Source organism: Panicum virgatum, chromosome 8K (assembly GCF_016808335.1).
Source record: "Panicum virgatum strain AP13 chromosome 8K, P.virgatum_v5, whole genome shotgun sequence".
Classification (NCBI taxonomy): domain Eukaryota; kingdom Viridiplantae; phylum Streptophyta; class Magnoliopsida; order Poales; family Poaceae; genus Panicum; species Panicum virgatum.
In genome coordinates, this window is record NC_053143.1 from 52,813,342 (window position 1) to 52,822,223 (window position 8,882).

At 40.8% G+C, this 8,882-nt stretch overlaps 1 pseudogene; it reads left to right on the forward strand.

Annotated features, from left to right (window-relative positions):
- Positions 1-813: 813 nt before the first annotated feature.
- LOC120645199 lies at positions 814-7,814 on the forward strand (annotated as a pseudogene).
- Positions 7,815-8,882: the final 1,068 nt, after the last annotated feature.

An 8,882-nucleotide genomic window follows, 5' to 3' on the forward strand; every position in this document is an offset into this window, starting at 1 on the left:
GCCAAGACGACTGAGTGAGGGAACAAATGATCCGACAGAGATTCGGCTATCACTCTGTTTGGCAGTTCCAGCAACCTCCAGCCTAATAGTATTTTTCTCTCACACCGTTTTAGCATCAGCTTCTAGCCATCAGTCAACCAACAATATTTTTCTCTCACACCACTCCAGCCATCAGCTCCAACTCCAACCCAGCGAACAAAGCATATGTCCTCTCCTGTGCTGTCGGGCGCTGCGTCAGGCCGAAGCAGAGCAGTCGCAAACCACCAACAGCGTTCCGCCCTGTGCCACTGACGAGTGGGCTCTCGTGAGCTTCCCGATCATGCTCTCGTTTGTTTGCCTGTAAAATTTTTGACATATATTTTTTTACATTTAAAATATTAAATATATATTAATTATAAAACTAATCACAAAACTAGTCTGTAAATTACGAGATAAATTTAATAAGTCTACTTAATCTATCATTAGCGTATGATTACCGTAGCATTTTAGTATCTAATCATGATATAATTAAACTTATTAAATTCGTCTCGTAATTTACAAGTAATTTTTATTTCGTTTAGATTTAATTTTTGATACATGCATTTTTTTAATATAATAGTTTTAAAATTTTAAATTTTGCAACTAAACGCCGTCTTGCGAGCGCCACGCAGCTACCCCCACGGCCGCTTCCCGGCGAAGCAAACGCCGGACGGACGGAACGGAGCAGCGACGGCCACGGCAGCCGACCGCCCACCTACCGCGCCGCGCCGTTCCGTTCCGTTCCGTCGCCGAGCGCGTGAGCACGGCACGGCGAATTTCCCTTTCCACGGCTGCGTTGACGAGGCCGGACAAGTGGAGTTGGATGCCAACAAAACCACCGCGGCCGTCGTCGGAGGACTGGTTGACAGGTTGAGTGAGCAGAGCACGCAGCCCACGGCCGGAGCAAGACCACAGCGCGCCGCGCCGGGAGAGCTCCGTCGTGCCGCGATTGGTGGTGATCTTGTAGGCCGGGCCGACCAATCGATTGCACTCGTACGGAGGAGGAAGATGGCCCTCGACCCGCTGAGCATCCTGACGCAGATCTTGGGGTTCGGCTTCAAGGCCAAGAGCGCGCTGGAGCAGGCCGGCCACAACGCCGAGGACTGCCGCAGGATCGGCGCGCTCCTGGGCAGGCTGGACGCCATCGCCGAGCACCTGCGGGCGGCGCCCGAGGCCACCGGGGGGTGGGGGGGTGGGGGGGCGGGCGGCGGCTCGCTGGCGGCGGCGGGCCTGGAGGACGCCCTGCGCCGCGGGTCCGAGCTCGTCGCCAGGTGCGAGGACAGGAGCTTCCTGCGCCGCGCCTGGGGGGCCAAGGACATCGCCGACAAGCTGCGCGGGCTGTGCCTCGACGTGCTCCTGAACCTGAGCGCGGTGCTCCTCGCCACCGGCGTCCGCACCGCCTCGATGGTAGCCGAGATCAAGGAGGCGGTTGGCCAGCTCCGCGCCGACTTCGCCTACACCAACTCGATGTTCGCCAGAATCTTGCAGATTGTTGCTGCTCATCCTGATGTTCATCTGCGGAAAGAGGTATGTATGTACTGTATTATTTGCTTTAGCAGTTCAGCTTGCCACAGCATGTGTATGTGTATGTCGCGCTAGGACTAGTCCATCACTGATTTTAATTTGCAGGGATGGCACCAAATTAAAAATTTATTCTTTTTGTTGTTAAAACAAACTCAAATTTAACACTACTATGTTTTATGTAAGCTTAATCGTAATACTACTGTACATGAATGTGTTTTATTTTCTCTCCCGGTTTCAGGTGGCAGAACTGGTGAAGGCCTACCAGAACTCAACTGAACATGCTACTTCTCAAAATAAAAGCAAAAGGGAGACAAAGAAGACAGACGTTGCTACTTCTCAAAATAAAAGCAAAAGGGAGACAAAGAAAACAGAAGTTGCCAGGTACGGTATCTGCAGAAGTCTGCTCAATTAGCCTGCCCATCCAAATATATACGCCCCTTTTATCTTCTTGGAGGATTTGTATGCTCATTTACTCGGTCTGCTCTATTGCATTATCCAAATACGCCTCTTTTATCTATCTTTTTTTGTGAATTTTGTTGGTTATAAATGTCAAAGAATTGACCTTTTACCTTCATTTTTCACTTGTATGGTAAGGCATTTGATCTCGTTGCACGGAAATTGCAGGCCGGAACTCAACATTCAGAAAAACAACAGACTAGGGGATAGCAAGGTGGTGCCACATGCTTCCTTATCAGATGGTAATGTCGCATCTTCCATTTTACTCTGATCATTCCCGAGTTGATGCTGATTAGGAATGGACGTAGCCAAACTTAAAAAGTGTATTTTACCACTAGTACACACAAATTCTTATCTGTCATTTCAAAATGATATTGCATAGTTTGCCATGCAACATAGTATCAACATTCGTAATCTCCTTAAGTTTTGCTACTAACAGATGTTTAGAACAATTGAAATAATGGTGAAAGTTGTGTACTGGAGATCATATCAATGTCCAAAGAGACAAGTAATAACATAATTCACACTGATGATGCATTACTGGCTAGGTAGGCATACATGCCATGGCATCTAGTGTTACTAGTTCCATGACATCATCATTGTTTACAACTCCACTCCTTCAAATGGATATTACAGCATCATATTCATATGTGCTCTTACAGATATTACATGTGTAAACTAAACTGTGATATGTATTTGTTGTTCTTCTGACAGGCTTAGTTGAGTCCGCTTCAGTGGAAAGTGTGACTAGACAACATGGCTCTAGTACTTTTATCAATAAGGTATTCCATATGCTTAAGTTTCATTTGAATCATTGTCATAGTTAGGCAGGCCAATTTCATATAAAAACATGCCTCAAGGTATAATTGATTTCTTCATATATAAATGATTTTGCCAACACACACACACAGGGTTCGAATGTCATGAAATATTTGTTACCAGCCAGGATAAAGTGTGATGTTATACTAAAAAAAGGAGTATAATTAAATAAATATAAATGTATTATTTTCTCTCACTCTTCTGCAACTAATGTAACCTAAAATATAGTTCTTTTTTTTGTTTGAAGTCAGTCTGCCAGTGGGTGGTTCAGGTTTTAGCGACAAATCTAGGTGAATTGGTATATAACATAGTAAAGTCTGACCAATTTGTTTAATCTATATCAGAATACAAAGTATAACCTTATTTCCAGGAGAACCATGGGCCATTTAGCCCTGTTTCCAGATAAATAGAGTTTATATATTAAAGTTTGAAGTTATTACATCATATATGCTGGCCAAAGGCATTTGCCAGCATCAACTTTTGATGTAAATCTAGTAAGATACGATATGGAAACAGGGTGTTTCCTACATATTCTGGCCTTTCTTTCAGAACATATATATTTTGGCCTTCTGTGGAGGCAGTAGTAATCTTAAATATTGTCTATTATCCTTATGGAGCCTATATATTCATCGCCCTCTTATATCTGATGAAAATTGGTATTATTGGTGACGGAGGTGTGCTGGCATCTGCCCCTCGGATATTTTTATCTGAAGAGGCATCTCTTGTTAGCATGTCATGCCACATATGAGCAGTATGACCAAACAATCTCATGTGTGCTACTCCATGAATAGTTCTAGATTACATAGACCAAAGGTTAACGAGGTCTGTATTGGACAAATATAAATCCATATCAAATCGAGATCTGACCAAGTATTGCACTTGGAACATGAGAATATAAATCTAGTTGGCAATTTCTAAAATTCAGTAATATTTGTAAATTAATCTAAGTTATATGTCATTAATTCCTTGTCAAGCAGAAACATAGTTTGTTTTAATGAGATGTTGTGTCTTGATGATCTTCATTCTTTTTTGGGCAATGATTGATGATCTTCATTGTTATGTAGGCAAGTAGCTCTGTCTCCAAGTTAGTGGACCAGGTGCGGTCAGTGGCAGTTTCTACAGCACCATTCCAGCTTCGGCGAATAATCAGCATATCCGAGGTTCCTGGAGAAGCAGGCAGCTATAAGGTACCTTTCGTTTCATCGAACATGCATTTCAAAGAAGCTTGCTGCATTGTGAAGTCGATGTTTTGTGAGTTGATTATTTTTGGCTGTTGCTTGCAGATACGCTCCCAGTCCTCTAATACTAGTAAGCTTCTCGAGGTCTACCCGCTGAAGCTTTGCGTCCCCTTTGAACCAAACAAGGAAACTATTCAATGGCAAATGACTCTCACCAACAAGACAGGCCATTACGTTGGCGTCTGGGTTAAACCAACCCATGAGAGATTTACAAGAACAGCGATGATAATGGAGCCCAATTCCTCTTTGGTTGTCTCTGTGACAATGAAGATGCATGAACAACCTTCCCAAGACACGGTCAAGTTTGAGGTGGTGATGATCATTGTACAGTCGAAGGATAACCTTGTCAAATTGGAATCATCCATTGGTGGCAAGCTGAATATAGACAGTAGCTTCATGGAGCGCATTCAGAAGCAGCAGGCCGAGGTGTATCGGGCAATGTTGACAGCTATCACTTTTGAACCAGGAAGCTGCCAGGTAACTATTTTGACATGATTCAAGCTACCCACTCCACAGTCCACATGAAGGCCTGTTTAGACTTGGGATATTCCATGTTCCTTCCAAAATCCATGCGTTTCAGTGAAAACAGCACTCTTCAATCAAATGTGCCAGATAATTTTGTTTAACATGTTTGTAGAGTGCTGTGGATTGATCATTTAATTCCTGCAGTTAATTCATGTTCCTTCCAAAATTGATGCCTTTCAGTGAAAACAGAACTCTTCAATCAATGTGCCCTAGATAATTTTGTTGTCATTTTGTTGAGTGTATAGTAGATCGATCGTTTAATTTCCTGCGCTTGTAAATTCTCATGACTATTTGCAATAACTGGTTCTAACAGATCATATCAAGATCAATCAAGAATATGACCTTGGTGACATCCATTGACGCGCACCCTACCAAGACATGGTGAGTCATATATATAGCCCATCCAATGGCACAACTCTTGTATTAGTTATTCCAAGATTTCCTCTGATTTGAAGTTTTGAACTAATATGCAAACAGGATCATGATGGGTCATGAGGGAGGGCATTTTTCCATTTGGGACTACCAGAAGCGGGTATCTTTACTGCTACAATTGTTAATGCAGTAAACCTTATGTTGGTGACACTTAGTCTGTTCATTGTGTGGCAGGAAATTGTGATGGGGTTACAGGTCAACGAGGTGCCAGGCAAGTTTGCGCGTCGGATACATGGCATTTCTCAAATCTTCAAAGAGACAGCTGTCCCACATTCCGTTTGTTCAGTCAAATTTATCGCTCAAGAGAAATGGTTGGCAGTGGGGGATGGTGAAGGATACATATATGTCTACGCTTACACCGACACTTATAAGCTGTACGTGGTCACAAGATTCAGAGCTTACCGTCACAAATCTGTCGACTCGTTGGCTGTCCACCCAACAGAGCCGTACCTTCTTTCATCGTCTGCTTTCGACAGAAAGATCAAGCTGTGGGACTGGAGCAAGGGCTGGGAAAAAATTAAAGAATTTGATGTGAACCTATCAGTACGTATGAGGATGGTGTGCGCAGTGTCAAGTTTAACCCAAGGGACACCAACAGTTTTGCTTGTGTTTTGTATGATAAAACTGTAAAGGTTTGTGAGCTCTTCCTTTCCTAAGTCCTCATACGTGTGAGTGTTGTAATTAGAGAAGAATCGACTGATTCAGTTATTGCGGGAGCCTTTTCTGTATTTGAAGTTACAAGATAGATGTCTTCTCTGCACAGGTTGGAAACATAAATTCTTCGAATCTTAAAACAACACTGAAGGGGGCATTCAACGCTGATTATTTCTTCACTAGCAATCATCAGCACTTGATGGTTACTTTGAGCTCTAAATCACCCAACTCTGAGGTAAAGAATATTAAGCATTCATGATTGTTTTCATAATAGTATCGATGATAGTTGTGTTACATATATACGGGGAAGAAACTGGTCTAACAATGCTCTTCTCTCTCTCTCTCTCTCTCTCTCTCTCTCTCTCTCTCTCTCTCTCTCTCTCTCTCTTTATTTGTGTGAAAAGCAGATACGGGATTTGGACACAGGAAAAATTGTTCACACTCTTGGCGTGAGTGGGCTCAAAATGAGCCGTGTTGCTTGCCACCCATCGCTTCCAATACTGGCTAGCACGTTAGATGATGGGACTGTATGTTTGTGGGATGCCAGTACCTACAAGTAACTAATGCTTCTTCTCAATATACTCCCTTTTCTGTTTTAAAGTATGCACGTATTCCATGATTCAAACATACTAATTTTGACCAACACTCAGTTTAAAAATTTGAAGATTGCATTGTGATTTAATACAACCTAAAGATCGCCTAAGCAAACATGACTTTAATGTATCTCATATCTTGGCACAACTATTCCGGTGGGTTGGTACCTGTAGTTGGTCTATATAATCCATCAGCACAATCAATGTTTTTTATAAAAAAAATAGCATTGTCTGCATTGCTTGTTTTCTGATTTGTTCTTGTGGTTGTGGGAGCGAGGCTTGGCCAGGCACTGCATCATTTAGTCCAGTTACATGTAATGTTTTTATTTGTTCTTGAAGCAACAGATACCACTAACACTGGTCTCCTAATTATACAGGCTTGAGGAAGTGGTTCACATTACAGACAACAAGTGTCGTGATTTGGTATTTGTCACAGACATTAATGGCGTAACAAGGTACTTCCCATTTTTTTGGTATTAGCATTGTCATTTATCTACTTATACAAATTGGATATGGCTTCTCTATAATAACTAGAGGATAACCTGGGAATTGCCACGAGATTTGTAGGAAGTACAAACTGACTAGAGAATGAAAGAAGTGAAGCTGTTGATGCTAGCATTATTTTCTGAAATTTTCTAAAGCAAGCTCTATAAGAAACGTGGAAAGTAAATGATACTTCCTATGTTTCTTCTTATAGGGCTTATTAAGACTTGGAAAAGCCTATAGAAGTATAGTTTGAGCACTAATTCTCCTTTCACTGTGTTATCAATTATTACAAAATCAATGTTACATTACAATATATGTGAAATACAAATCTATTGCTATAGCATTTACACGAAGCATGCATATATATTAACAAATTATAAGTCAAAATTTATGAAGTTTGAATGTTTCAAATGCTATAAACAGGAGTATTATACATTAAAAACTTGGACAATCCAAAACATTGTGGGTGAGCAAATAAAGGCAATAAACTGTAAAATTAATTTTGGCACAAATGGTTGTATATTCTCTTCTGAATGAAGTCATAACAAGTCTAGCTTAAAGAACTATGCCAATTTTGAGTCTAATGTTGAGAGGCACAAAATGGTCTCCGGTAAACATAATGCTCAACTCAACTGTTCATGCCCTGTTTGTTTTTCTCTGCTATAGTTATCATTGTTTCCAATTTTTCACATGCTAACCTCTGATAATCTAATCTAATTACATAGGCTCATTGTCACATTTGAGACAACGATAGCAATCATGGAAGTTAATTTGCCAATTGCAAATACAAGCAAGCAGACTGGTAGGGGGAACTATGGATGACGTTCCCGGGAGGCAACAAGAGACAATCATGGAGATTATCAACTTCTATGCTTATGTTTATGTACTTATGGATAATAATGTGTGTTGTCATGTCCTCGGGTAATTACCATTTATTTTGAACTGCAAGTATGTGACTTGTGGGTGAAACTCTGTGCCTGTATTACGATGTTATCTGAATGATACTATGCCACTATGTGAACCAATAATGATTCGCATGCTGATTGTATTGATGATGACATTTTATGAATACTCGGTTGCTTTAGATAGGACAAGGAATGTCTCTTCGCACCCATCTATGACGTGAATAAGCATAGAACCAACCATAATAGATTGGATTGAATGCAAAATCTGTTGCTAAATCTCCATATATGATTGATAAACCCTTGCACAGTTTGTTGTCTCTAGAATACGGCACACAAGCTGTGTGTTTTTTTTTTAATCTTGGCATCTGTGATCCTCACATTGCACTGCTCTAGCAATGCGTAGAAGTGGATCACAGGGTAGGCGTGCATGAGTGTGAGTGCGAGTGTCTACGCTGATTTTTCAAGAGAAAAAAAAGGATAACCCGTATAGTACATAAGCGAGTATCCAAGATCAACTAGCTCACAAACCTCAAGACAGTCTCTAAATAATTTTATCTGATGTTCCCCTCTTATTCCTTTACTCAAGTGCTCATCTCTGCTCAAGGCTTCATTAAAGTCCCCTGCACAAACCCAAGGTCCTGACCATGCACGAACAAAAAGAAGTTGGTCCCAAAGCCTGTGTTGTAGTTTCACCTTTGGTTCTCCATACACAAAAGTACACCTCCAGTTACCCATAGGATTGGTACTCAGAACATCAATAATATTCGAACTGTAATGTTTAAATGAAATTGAACATCCATTAGACCAAAACAAAGCTAGGCCACCACTTTTTTCCTTCACTGCTATCAGAAAAACACCCATAAAAAATTCAAAGCCCAGTGACCATGAAAATCTCTGTCACGACCCAAATGATATAGACATGATTAACATTTAAACAACATCATCATAAGCATCATTAAGGCATTAACATTTAAACAACATCATCATAAGCATCATTAAGGCATAAAGGAGCATCATGTGCATGTGTATGTTTCTTTTAAATTCAAGTTTGTGTATGTTTGAATGAGTGCTTGTTAAGAAAGTTCAAAATTTGTTATGCAACTTGGCCTCCACAATTTTTATTTAAATACTAGATTTCAAATTTTGATTTAAAAATATTTTTCAGTATTTTATAACTTTTGAGCCGAGCCACAAAATTCATGGAAAATTCAAAAAAAGCTGTTTTGTTCTTT